The sequence below is a fragment of the Notothenia rossii genome, assembly GCF_949606895.1.
Source record: "Notothenia rossii genome assembly, chromosome: 6".
Lineage (NCBI taxonomy): Eukaryota > Metazoa > Chordata > Actinopteri > Perciformes > Nototheniidae > Notothenia > Notothenia rossii.
Window position 1 is genome coordinate 39473149 of NC_136909.1, and position 13570 is coordinate 39486718.

The 13570-nt window shown below is 39.3% G+C and overlaps 1 protein-coding gene across 2 annotated transcripts in view; it reads left to right on the forward strand.

Annotated features, from left to right (window-relative positions):
- LOC307043275 (DNA excision repair protein ERCC-6-like) overlaps positions 1-13570 on the forward strand; it is a 32895-nt gene that overhangs the window by 1416 nt on the left and 17909 nt on the right. The window lies entirely within an intron of this gene.

The window sequence follows — 13570 nt, forward strand, 5'->3', positions numbered from 1 at the left end:
ATAATAATAATAATAATAATAATTGTATTTTATATATAATAAACTTAGATTCCAGCAACTGCCAGAGCATGGTAATGTCCAAAGAACATATAAAAGTAGTCATTAACTACAATTCTGAAGGTTTTAATCAAACTTAATATCCTTCTTCAATCCAAAATTACTTGAGCCTTTCAAAATAATATTATTATTATACATTTTCTGTCTTGCAGTGATCTAACAGCATCATCAATTACAATGATATAACCACAATTACAAAAACAAATTTTTGCCACAAGTTTTTACAAATATAATGATGCCGTAAAGCAGGGGTCGGACACAGGCGGTCCGGATCCGGACCCAGACGCCGACCTATACGGACCCGGACCTATAATCAATACATTAAAAGGGGATTTCAATTTTGACGGGGCGATTATATTTTAACATCTGCCGACAGGTGGCGCAAGAGACGAGTGAGCGATACAGGGAGAGAAACACAAAGTGTTTGACCAAACATTCCCTCTCAAGTCAGAACTGAGGTCACAAACAATAAGCAGTCTCAGAGCCCAATATGATTCAAACTAAATATCGTTCCAGGGCAGGCTAGCCGAGGCTAACCAATGAGCATCTGCATGTGTGTATGAGAATGGCCCTGACACCATTTCAGCCCAACTCCTGGCAGGACAAGCTCGAGCTCAATTCTCGCACTGAACAAAAAAAAGGGAGTGAGGCACTGCAATATAAAGAGAAAGAAAGAGAAACTTTAAAACTGTTCAATTGATATGATGTGTAAAGACTGATATTGTTCTATAATCGTCTGAAACTATTAAGTCATGATGTGAAACGGTTAACAAAGAAAAAGGGGAACTCAAGCTGCTGCTACACTTTATTTTATTTATCTAAAATTAAGCACTTTTAAGATGCACATATTTTCAGAAGCTATTTTGTCTCTTTTATTTTTAAATGCAGCCAGAGAGGAACATTACACATATCCAAAGTATTTTACTGTGGGGCAAAACAGTATTTAGTCAGCCACCAATTGTGCAAGTTCTCCCACTTAAAAAGATGAGAGGCCTGTAATTTTCATCCTAGGTATACCTCAACTATGAGAGACAAAATGAAAAAAAAAAAACAGAAAATCACATTGTCTGATTTTTAAAGAATTTATTTGCAAATTATGGTGTAAAATAAGTATTTGGTCACCTACAAACAAACAAGATTTCTGGCTCTCACAGACCTGTAACCTCTTCTTTAAGAAGCTCCTCTGTCCTGCACTTGTTTGAACTCGTTATCAGTATAAAAGACACCTGTCCACAACCTCAAACAGTCACACTCCAAACTCCACTATGGCCAAGACCAAAGAGCTGTCAAAGGATACCAGAAACAAAATTGTAGACCTGCACCAGGCTGGGAAGACTGAATCTGCAATAGGTAAGGAGCTTGGTGTGAAGAAATCAACTGTGGGAGCAATTATTAGAAAATGGAAGACATAAAAGACCACTGATAATCTCCCTCGATCTGGGGCTCCACGCAAGATCTCACCCCGTGGGGTCAAAATGATCACAAGAACAGTGAGCAAAAATCCCAGAACCACACAGGGGGACCTAGTCAATGACCTGCAGAGAGCTGGGACCAAAGTAACAAAGGCTACCATCAGTAACACACTACGCCGCCAGGGACTCAAATCCTGCAGTGCCAGACGTGTGCCCCTGCTTAAGCCAGTACATATCCAGGCCCGTCTGAAGTTTGCTAGAGAGCATTTAGATGATCCAGAAGAGGATTGGGAGAATGTCATATGGTCAGATGAAACCAAAATAGAACTTTTTGGTAAAAACACAACAAGATGTGTTTGGAGGAGAAAGAATGCTGAGTTGCATCCAAAGAACACCATACCTACTGTGAAACATGGGGGTGGAAACATCATGCTTTGGGGCTGTTTTTCTGCAAAGGGACCAGGACAACTGATCCGTGTAAAGGAAAGAATGAATGGGGCCATGTATCGTGAGATTTTGAGTGACAACCTCCTTCCATCAGCAAGGGCATTGAAGATGAAACGTGGCTGGGTCTTTCAGCATGACAATGATCCAAAACACACCGCCCGGGCAACAAAGGAGTGGCTTCGTAAGAAGCATTTCAAGGTCCTGGAGTGGCCTAGCCAGTCTCCAGATGTCAAACCCATAGAAAATCTTAGGAGGGAGTTGAAAGTCCGTGTTGCCCAGCGATAGCCCCAAAACATCACTGCTCTAGAGGAGATCTGCATGGAGTTATGGGCCAAAATACCAGCAACAGTGTGTGAAAACCTTGTGAAGGCTTACAGAAAACGTTTGACCTCTGTCATTGCCAACAAAGGGTATATAACAAAGTATTGAGATTAACTTTTGTTATTGACCAAATACTTATTTTCCACCATAATTTGCAAATAAATTCTTTAAAAATTAGACAATGTGGTTTTCTGGATTTCTTTTTTCTTTTTTTTTCTCATTTTGTCTCTCATAGTTGAGGTATACCTAGGATGAAAATTAAAGGCCTCATCTTTTTAAGTGGGAGAGCTTGCACAATTGGTTGCTGACTAAATACTTTTTTGCCCCACTGTATATCTGTATAGTTCAATGTTATTTGCAAATAAATGTTGTTGTTTAATGAATTGTACTTTTTTTATTTGATTGGCAGTCAGTTGTTGATGACATGCAAACGTTGATAAAGCTACAGCTACTTCAATATATATTACACTAATTCATAAAGCAAGTTAGACATTTTGATGTTCCGGACCTTTGCATGGGGAGATTTTCTCTAACTGGACCTCGTTGAATACCCCTGCCGTAAAGGATGACAACAGACGTGTAAAGCTTAAATCGAATACCTCAAAAATAAAGTTGCACACGATTTGAATGTTGACTTAGGACAGCTTTATGAATTAAGTTTTAACTGTTCACCTGAGCACTAAGGCTCAAAATGGAAATTATTATTTGATTAACCAATAAAGTTACCCCCTCCTCATTTTTTAGGGTGATAGTTCCATAGATTGTCAGTGCCGATTGGAAAGGTTGTCTAACAGCTTCCTTTTTATTTGACAAATCCAGTTTAATCTCAAAGGATAACTGGTTCTGCCTAAATTTGAATTGCCTTCTGACAGCTCACTTTGTGTGTAGTAAAATATTGACCAGCAGTTTTCAGGGTACTTGTTGTGTGAAAATGTGGTAAAGGCAAGTGCACCTGAACCTTATCATAAAGACTTGTGCTAAGTACAAGAATTGACTAAGTTGTTCTTTTTAGAAAATCAATTAGTAAATACTAACCTAAACGGCTATTAGCAACATCCAAAATGATTAAAATGTGATCATGTTAAATGTACTTTGGTTCACGGTGCTTTAGTTAGGGATACTTTGGAATTGGAAGTTGATATTAATTATAATATCCAGGGTTCGTACGGTCATTGAAAACTTGGAAAAGTCATGAAAATTTAAAATGCAAATTCCAGGCCCTGGAAAAGATATGGAAAACAATATTTTTCCCAAAGTTTTGGAAAAGTCATGGAAATGTAACTAAGGTTTCGCAAATATAATTTACATTTGATCTAATCGACGAAATAGTCTGCGGTCGCGAGCTGTTATGTGCCATCATGACGCGCATGGTGTTATTTTTTAATATATGAAGCACGAGCGGTGTGCTCGAGACTTCCTGTCTGTCGGCTGAACTCTGCTGCTCCGCTATGAGGTTAACTACAGCAGATACATTACCTACGGTGTGTTCGTTAACAGTAACTGCGGTACGGAGTCACTGTGGCACAGACCGGACCGCTGGTGAACAGCTGTTGGAACGGGCCGTTCAGGTGTTCAGAGCAGAGCTCCCTATCGTAGCGGCAGAGCGTGATGTGAACTGAAACGTTTTTCTGTCGCATTATTATTTAAGGAATCGTTGAGCTAGCTAACTAGCATACATTGTCACTATCTGCTAACGTTAGCTTTAGCCTTCGTTTTCTAATCGTTTTTTTCATAGGCTATACACTACAGAGGTTGTGTATATATATTGTACTAGAGAAAAAGGAGAAGTACTCGGATCTTGTACTTGAGGAAAAGTAGAAGTACTAGGCCCAATATGTGGCCTTAAATCTGGAAGTCAATGTCACTTACATTGGGGCAAAAAAGTATTTAGTCATCCACCAATTGTGCAAGTTCTCCCAATTAAAAAGACGAGAGGCCTGTATTTTCATCCTAGGTATACCTCAACTATGAGAGACAAAATGAGAAACAAATCCAGAAAATCACATTGTCTGATTGTTAAAGAATTTAATTGCAAATTATGGTGGAAAATAATTATTTGGTCAATAACAAAAGTTAATCTCAATACTTTGTTATATACCCTTTGTTGGCAATGACAGAGGTCAAACGTTTTCTGTAAGTCTTCACAAGTTTTTCACACACTGTTGGCCCATTCCTCCATTCAGATCTCCTCTAGAGCAGTGATGTTTTGGGGCTGTCGCTGGGCAACACGGACTTTCAACTCCCTCCAAAGATTTTCTATGTGGTTGAGATCTGGAGACTGGTTGGGCCACTCCAGGACCTTGAAATGCTTCTTACGAAGCCACTCCTTCGTTGCCCGGGCGGTGTGTTTGGGATCATTGTCATGCTGAAAGACCCAGCTACGTTTCATCTTCAATGCCCTTGCTGATGGAAGGAGGTTGTCACTCAAAATCTCACGATACATGGCCCCATTCATTCTTTCCTTTTACACGGATCAGTTGTCCTGGTCCCTTTGCAGAAAAACAGCCCCAAAGCATGATGTTTCCACCCCCATGTTTCACAGTAGGTATGGTGTTCTTTGGATGCAACTCAGCATTCTTTCTCCTCCAAACACGTCTAGTTGAGTTTTTACCAAAAAGTTCTATTTTGGTTTCATCTGACCATATGACATTCTCCCAATCCTCTTCTGGATCATCTAAATGCTCTCTAGCAAACTTCAGACGGGCCTGGACATGTACTGGCTTAAGCAGGGGCACACATCTGGCACTGCAGGATTTGAGTCCCTGGCGGCGTAGTGTGTTACTGATGGTAGCCTTTGTTACTTTGGTCCCAGCTCTCTGCAGGTCATTGACTAGGTCCCCCCGTGTTGTTCTGGGATTTTTGCTCACCGTTCTTGTGATCATTTTGACCCCACGGGGTGAGATCTTGCGTGGAGCCCCAGATCGAGGGAGATTATCAGTGGTCTTGTATGTCTTCCATTTTCTAATAATTGCTCCCACAGTTGATTTCTTCACACCAAGCTGCTTACCTATTGCAGATTTAGTCTTCCCAGCCTGGTGCAGGTCTACAATTTTGTTTCTGGTGTCCTTTGACAGCTCTTTGGTCTTGGCCATAGTGGAGTTTGGAGTGTGACTGTTTGAGGTTGTGGACAGATGTCTTTTATACTGATAACGAGTTCAAACAGGTGCCATTAATTAGACCCTCCAGAAAAACGCGATTCTGCGATCGCAGAATTTACCGCATAATCAGCAAAATGCCGCAGATTTTTAAAATGCCGCATATTTATCAAAAAGCCGCATAATCCCCGCATTTTTCCACACAAAGTTGAACAAAAAAAAGTTAACTCGTCTTGACGTGACGTCATCAGGTCGCGCATCACAGAATGTAAACAACACTGTATAGAGTGAACGTGTGGAGCTCACACGATACAGAAAACACCAAGATGAAAAAATCTAATCCATCTCATTTACTGACGAACATTTCTACTAAAGACCGGGCAAAAAGTGGGGGGAAACTATTCTGCACCCCGTGCAACTGTGTGTTGGAGCATAAGAGAAAATCGACTGTGACGACCCACTTTCATTCATTCAAACATTCGAAAATGCTTTCTGCTGCTGCGGACAAGAAAGCCAAACAACTCACGGGGGGGGGGTGGGTGGGTGTGTGTGTGTGAGATTAAAATAGCCCAATTGCTTTTACAATAAATAAACATTGAATGTGTTTAATTGAATAGTAAAGGGGTTTAACGTTAGTGGCAGGTTGTGTGTGAGAGAGAATAAATAAGACAGCCCAATATTTAAAAAAATTGTTATTCTTTTTTCCCGCATATTTAGCATATTTCGCAACTTTCCGCATATTTCGCAACTTCCCGCAATTTCACCGCATAAAATCACATAAAAACCCTGCATGTTTAATCGCATAATCAAGGATTTTAGCCCGCATAATCAAGGAATTTAGCCTGCATAATCAAGGATTTTTGCCCGCGCTTTGCTGGAGGGTCTAATTAATACAGTTAACAAGTAGAAATCTTGTTTGTTTGTAGGTGACCAAATACTTATTTTCCACCATAATTTGCAATTAAATTCTTTAAAAATCAGACAATGTGATTTTCTGGATTTTTTTTTTTCTTCTCATTTTGTCTCTCATAGTTGAGGTATACCTAGGATGAAAATGACAGGCCTCTCATCTTTTTAAGTGGGAGAACTTGCACAATTGGTGGCTGACTAAATACTTTTTTCCCCCACTATATGTTTGTGGATATTACTTTGTTATACTTTTTTTTGGTTATAGTTTTGGATTTTATTAATGTTAAACATACAACAGGGGATGTGAGAAATGATTGAAATGTAGGAACTCATGGATTTAAAATAAAGGCATATAATCACTAGGGATGCACCGAATATTCGGCCACCGAAAATTATCGGCCGAAAATGGTTAAAAAGCCCCTCTCGGCCGAAAGGGTTTTAGCACCGAAAAAATATCACCGAATGTCAGAGAATAGGGTTACGTTGATCATACTCCGCATATTTGTCCGGGTGTTTTGATTTCAAGTGATGGAGTAATCCCGAAGTGGTGAAAGTCTTTGCAGTTACACCCCCTCGAGAAATGTCAGCTGAGCACGTTTTACAAATCGCAATCCGCGCCTCTTTCTCTGATATTTTGAAATATCTCCAAGTGGCAGACATGTTGGCTGTGAGCCAGCCGCGAGCATGGTCGCGCGCTGTGCTTGTCGCCGCGTTTTGATTACGTCATCACAACAACACGTTAGGTTACCAAACTTATAGGTGCATTTGTTGTTGTTGAAGGCCTGGCTGGTACAGTCTTTATTTACACCAGGGGTTCCCAAACTTTTCAGCCCGCGACCCCCAAAATAACAGTGCCAGAGACTGGCGACCCCCAAAATAACAGTGCCAGAGACTGGCGACCCCCTGTCGACGGACAGACGGACGGACGGACGGACGGATGGGGGGGGTTGGGCGGGGGCTAGTGAATTAATTTCAGTTTTCCGCACTCTCGCGGGAATATCTCCGCAATGGAGCAAGCTTAAGTTTCAACTTTCGATTTCATGATATAGCCCAGCGCAACACCTCCGTCAAGCATGTTGCCACTTGTTTGTACCATTTTCAGGCGATTTGTAATCTGTTCTAGAAAAACGATGTGTTTTTTAGGATTTCAAGAAGCATATAGAACAAACAATGGATGTATTTTATGAACATTTATCCATGCTGAAAGTAGATTTAGATGTGTTAGGAGTGAGATAGAGATTATTATCTACTATATGCATTTGATGAAGTATTGCATGAAGTCTGTTGATGATTGTTGGCTGCATAAACGTTTTTTTATTTTTGTTTTTTAGACCGACCATGCAGGCCTCAAAGAGTTAAACTTGGGCGTACTACATGCGGTGTATTTTGCATATCTCTCAGTAGCCAACTATCTGTGAGTCTGTTGGCTCGGACATAAACTTGTGTTTAAAATAATACTACATAATAAATGTAGTCTACATTTCATAATAAGAGGTGTAAAACCTGAGAGGGTTTTGAATCGCATTTGAACTAAATGCTTATACAATCTGTATTTGTACTGTTGATTTAATGTGTGAACGAGGCGATATAGAGAAGGTTAAGCTGTCATTATTAGGCTGTAATTTGTTATATACTGTTGGAATGGGTAAGCAGGCCTATTGTTTTTGGATATTTGTGGAGTTAGGTGGTCCATGAGTGTTTTTTATTGGCTAAGTGGTCCTTGGTATGAAAAAGTTTGAGAAACACTGCGCTAGTGGATTGTCAAAGGGGGAGCCTCGTTGCGGGGAAATTATACAGATGGCTAGTCCGCCCCTGAAAATGTCTATGCAAACGTTATTATTAATAATGATAATAAAATAAAAAAAGTTTTTTAAAATTAATCAATTTTTTTTATAATTTTTTTTTTTCCATTTTTATTTTGTAATCATCTGGCGACCCCCACTCAGGGTTTCGCGACCCCCTCTTTGGGAACCCCTGATTTACACTATTTTGTTTTAGGCCTACAGGCCCTTTGTTCTGAATGCACTTTGTTGTAGTTATCCTACAGAGAAAAAAAAATGCACTTGACTTGGAATGAATGTACTGTATGCATTCAAAGTGCTGAATAAATGTTTTATGGACTCATAATAGTGATTATTCTTTAAGTTAAGTTTTGCCATAATCATGTCTTTTTCCATAATCCGGTAGCTGAACAACATTGGTAAAAAATGTATACATTATATATTTCTATTAATCATTTTTCGACCTTTCGGCATTCGGTTTTCGGCCAACTGTTTCCTATTTTCGGTATCGGTTTCGGCCAAGAATTTCCCATTCGGTGCACCCCTAATAATCACCATGCAAAGTAAAGGGTCAATTAAAGTAATTACATACAATGTGAACGGTCTGGGAAATCCATTTAAAAGGAATAAAATAATATTAAAAAGAGATGGAGCAGAAATAGCCCTCCTTCAGGAGACTCATCTAACAGAACAGGAACATCAAAAACGTAAAAAAAGTGGAACTTCAGTCCATATTCATCCTCTTACAGAAAGGGATACATCCAGGAGGGACGTAACAATCTTAATCTCCAGTAAATTACATTTTGAATGCACATATCAAAAAAAGGACAAAGATGGGAGATATGTATTTATTCGGGGAAATGTATAGGCTACTTTAGTTACCCTCCTGAATAGGGATGTAACGATACCAAAAACTCACGGTATGATAATATTGCGATAACAAGTCCACGGTACGGTATTTATCGCGATATTGAATAATAAAGGAAAAAAATATATATATATTTTTTTTTCAATACAACATGTTTTTACTCGGAAAATGTTTCTTTATTACATAATACATCTGATTTTTACAGCATTTTAGTAGGATAGCAGTATTTTAAAGTGTCAAAAACAAAGTGACAGTAACAGACTGGAACAAGAAAACCAGTGTTTTTGTACCTACTAGTACTACCAAACAAAGTAGGCATTTTCTTTGTGCCACTGCATCTCACAAATAAACAAGGACATTTAATAATCAGATCCTGCAATAAAATAAATCAAGTTTCACTTTAGTTTTTCAAGTAACTCAACTCAAACTCACTAGTCACTCACTCAGCATCATCAGACAGGTTTTTTAGGAATATGAGAATGTCCACATTTCCAGGTATTTATAAGCTGGGATGTTTGGGCATTTACAATATCCCCTGCTCTGGAAAAAGAGATCGATAATCTCAATGGGACCACCTGGTTAAATAAAGGTTTATAAAAAAAAATCAAGAATTGGATTTTTTTTTTTTTTGTTAATCGCGGTAGATTTTGTCAGTCTCACGACGGTATTGGGACGTTTATATACTGCGATACCGCGATATTCGGTATATCGTTACATCCCTACTCCTGAATGTATATGCCTCCCCCGGGATCTGAATGCTCATTTTACAAACACATTTTTGAAATAATAACATTGGAGGCCCAAGGAATTCTAATTTGTAAGGGAGATTTCAATGTTAGACTTAACCCAACTTTAGATACATCAAAACCCCTTTCCTCTGGAGGGAAAAAAAAGAACTTTAAATTGATCTTGGGAGACCTAGGGCTCTCGGATGTATGGCGAGACCTAAATCCAAGAACGAAAGATTTTACCTTTTACTCACACCCACACTCAGTATATTCAAGGCTTGATTATCTGTTTATGTATCAGAAAGATTTTTAAAGGGTTCAAAATTGCAGTATAGGGACCATGGACTTATCGGACCATGCCCCGGTCTCCATGGCATTAAATCTAGGACTAGAAAGGAAAAGCACAATCTGGAGACTGAACACAGGAATTCTTAACCAAATTAGGCCTCAAATCAGGATCGATATAAAAGATTATCTGAACGATAATGATAATGGAGAAGTGTCCCCAATAATCTTGTGGGATGCATGCAAAGCTGTCCTAAGAGGAAAAATAATTGGATATTCCTCAAACATAAATAAGCAAAGAAAAGAGAAAACAAATCAGTTTCAAACAGAACTAAAACATCTAGAAAGAAAACCCTAAATACAAAAACTAAAATGGAAATAGATTAAAAAAAAGAACGAACTCCATGAAATCCCCTCAAACGACATAAACAAAAAAAAAGATCTTTCTAAAACAAAGTTATTATGAGGTAGGAGGTAAATCAGCAAAACTATTGGCTTATAAACTAAAAAAACAACAGGTAGAAAACACAATTTATAAAATAAAAGACCCTGAAACAAGTATTAAACATAGAAATTTATAGGGATGTCCCGATCACCTTTTTTTGCTCCCGATCCGATTCCGATAATTTGATTTTGACAATCTGCTGATACCGATTTTTTCCGATCTTTATGCAATGCATTAAGAGAAAAAAAAGGAAAAAAGCATTCAAGTTGTCTCTTAACATTTTTTTTAAATTTAAATGACAGTACCTAACTACCCATTCTATCCAACATAGATATAGCTTATTTTTTTCACAGCAGCATTGGATCAGTTCAGTTGTGCAGCATTGGATCAAAACAAAATAAAGCTTATCAGTGGTCCACCACAAAATAACCATGTAAACAAATTGAGCAAAGATAGTACAATAACAAAACAAAAATAACTACTGGAAAGAGGTAGCTTGACTAGCTTCACAAGTTCACATTCAGTCACAAATAATACAATTTGGCTTAATGCAGAATTCTAGCCTTAAGACTAACTAGTCTAGTATTAATGCAATAAAAACAGCAGCTTAACATAACATGAATAAACAAAGTATTATATTTCCATCTTACTGGAATAACACAATTCAAATATAAAGTGTAAACAAAAACATGGATATAAAATTGCAAGGCATTGTTTTTTTGTTTTTTTTAAATCAAGGGACGGTCAGCTCTTGAATGTGAGCTGCACTCTTACTTCTTACTCACTCTCCGGCTTCACAATTAAGTGGAGTGTTTTTTTTAAAGGAAAATCAGCATCTCTACCCTGTCAGGTGAGAGCCGGTTCCTTTTCTAATCAAGGACGTTGGACACCGCACTAAAGAGTCTCTCACTGTCCACAGAGGTGCAGGGGGCACAGAGAAACCTGGTTGCAACAGCAGCCAGTGAGGGGAACCGTGAAGCATTGTCTTTCCAGTAGTGTAGAGGATTGCTTTTCCTAGGGCTGGTTTGCTCTGAGAGATAGGTCTGTGCCTGGACATCAGCTGATGTACTCACGGACCGGGTCTCTGGCTGATTCTCTTCCAAGATCTCGTCCAAGATGCTGCCCAGGCTGCTGCTTGCTTCTTGGCGTGGTGTCTTGCGCATAGGCTCTGCTGCCTCTGGCTCTTCACTGGCAGCCCTCTCTATCTTCGCCACCTCCAGGATGAGGTTATCCGTGGCAAGCCTCAGATTGTCTGATTTTGTGAAGAATCTGAAAATAGATACATGTAACAATTACCCACAACAAAGAAAAACATAAGACAAGACACCACACAGCAAAACAGTTAAGTCAGGCAACTGCCTTACTTCTATAAAAATCGAACCATTAACAGACCTACATTTAAAGGAAAGAAAAATAGAAATTGGCTTGAATAATGAATACTGGTTGGTTTGATATACATAATTCAGATACGATTATAATAGCATTCAAATGGTACATTAATTTACTGTACTTGCCTGTCTTTGTATCTTGGATCCACTAGAGTGGCGATGCTGTACAGTGGCTCCTCCTCTACCTCAGCAAAGCGGGTCTCCACTGCCTCTAGGAGCGTGCTTTTCATTGTTCTGACCCCCTGGTCAGTGGTCTTCTGCCGAGAGAGTACACGTTTGAGGGCTGTTTGAATGAATTAAATGAATGGATGGATGGATGAATGGTTTATTTAGAATATAAAATAAAGCATTTCTCTTCTTTTATTTAAAAATATAGAAAATTATTATTTTAATAACCTGTTATTGCAGGGATGACATCAGTTGCAGATGCAGTGGGATTGCTGACATCCCTCCTGAGTTCCTCAAATAGAGCTAACACCTCAGCTGTTTTCTCCATCAGGGTCCACTGGTTGGTTGTCAATGTGGCTGGCAGGCTGTAGTCAGCTGCATACACAGAGAGAGCTTTTGCTCCAGGATGCTCTGCAGCATGTAGAGCAGGGATCACCAACTATTTTGTCCAAGGGCCAAAATGTATCCAATAGACACTATCGCGGGCCAGCGATTTTTATATAGCCCATAATTTTGAAGTTGTAGGGGGGGGTGCGGGGTGCTAGTGGAGCACGATCAGGTACTGAGGACCGCATAAAGCTTAGCAGACTCTTCACGCTAACGAAGGATCACTTCTAGGCAGGGTTGGGAGGGTTACTTTGTAGATGTAATCAGTTACTGAATACATGCTCTGAAAGTAATCAGAATAGAGTTACAGTTACGTGTTTTAAAAATGCAACGTATTCAGATTACTTTTAAAATACTTTTGGAATACTTTCTTTTTCCATAACAGATGGTTATGTTTTGGTGAACAAGAGACACTTATTTTACTGTTTTAATGGTTTATCAAGAACTCAAACACAACATCTTGGTGTCATTCTGGACAGCTCTCTCATCTGCACCCCACATAAAAAACATCACCCGGACTGCATTCTTTGTACTGTCTTAAAACCTTTCCTTGTAATATGTTATGAATTGTAAGGTGTCCTTGGGTGCTTTGAAAGGCGCCCCTAAATAGAATGAATTATCATTATTATTTATTATCTGAAACGATGTAATAACTTTGATTTGATCCCGTTATGAAATGTCATCATTTCGACAATAAATAAATGCTACATAAACGTTATCTTGCACATTCTATCCAACCATCTCCGTTTCTAACTTTCAATATATTTTAAAAGAGATCTCTCTCTCATCTGCGTGCGGGGGCGGGGCCGCACAGACACGCTGCATCTCTCACTCGCTCACAGACATGCTGTGCAGTGTGCACACAGTTCTGCCGGTAATGAATATTACATTTTGTGAGGAAACTTTTCCACCAATAATTCCAATAAGTATTCCAAAATGTATTCACTTCAGGTTTACGAAAGTAACTGTAATCAGATTACTCGTTTTTCAAATGTAACGCCAGCTGAATACAGTTTTTTGTATTCTGATTACGTAACGCCGTTACATGTATTCCGTTAAAACCAAACCCTGCTTCTAGGCTACTGTCCCGCAGCTCCTGCCTCTCTGTTGGACTCTGTCGCAGCGGGGCTACTGCTGTGGTGTGGCGCATTAACCAGTCTCTTCACAACGAAGGATCAATTCTTCTTCAAGGCAGGGAAGGTTTCGCAGTACGCAGTCTACTGACTCGCAGCTGCTGCCTCTGTTGGACTCCGGTACTGCACCTTACTCACGAGACGTT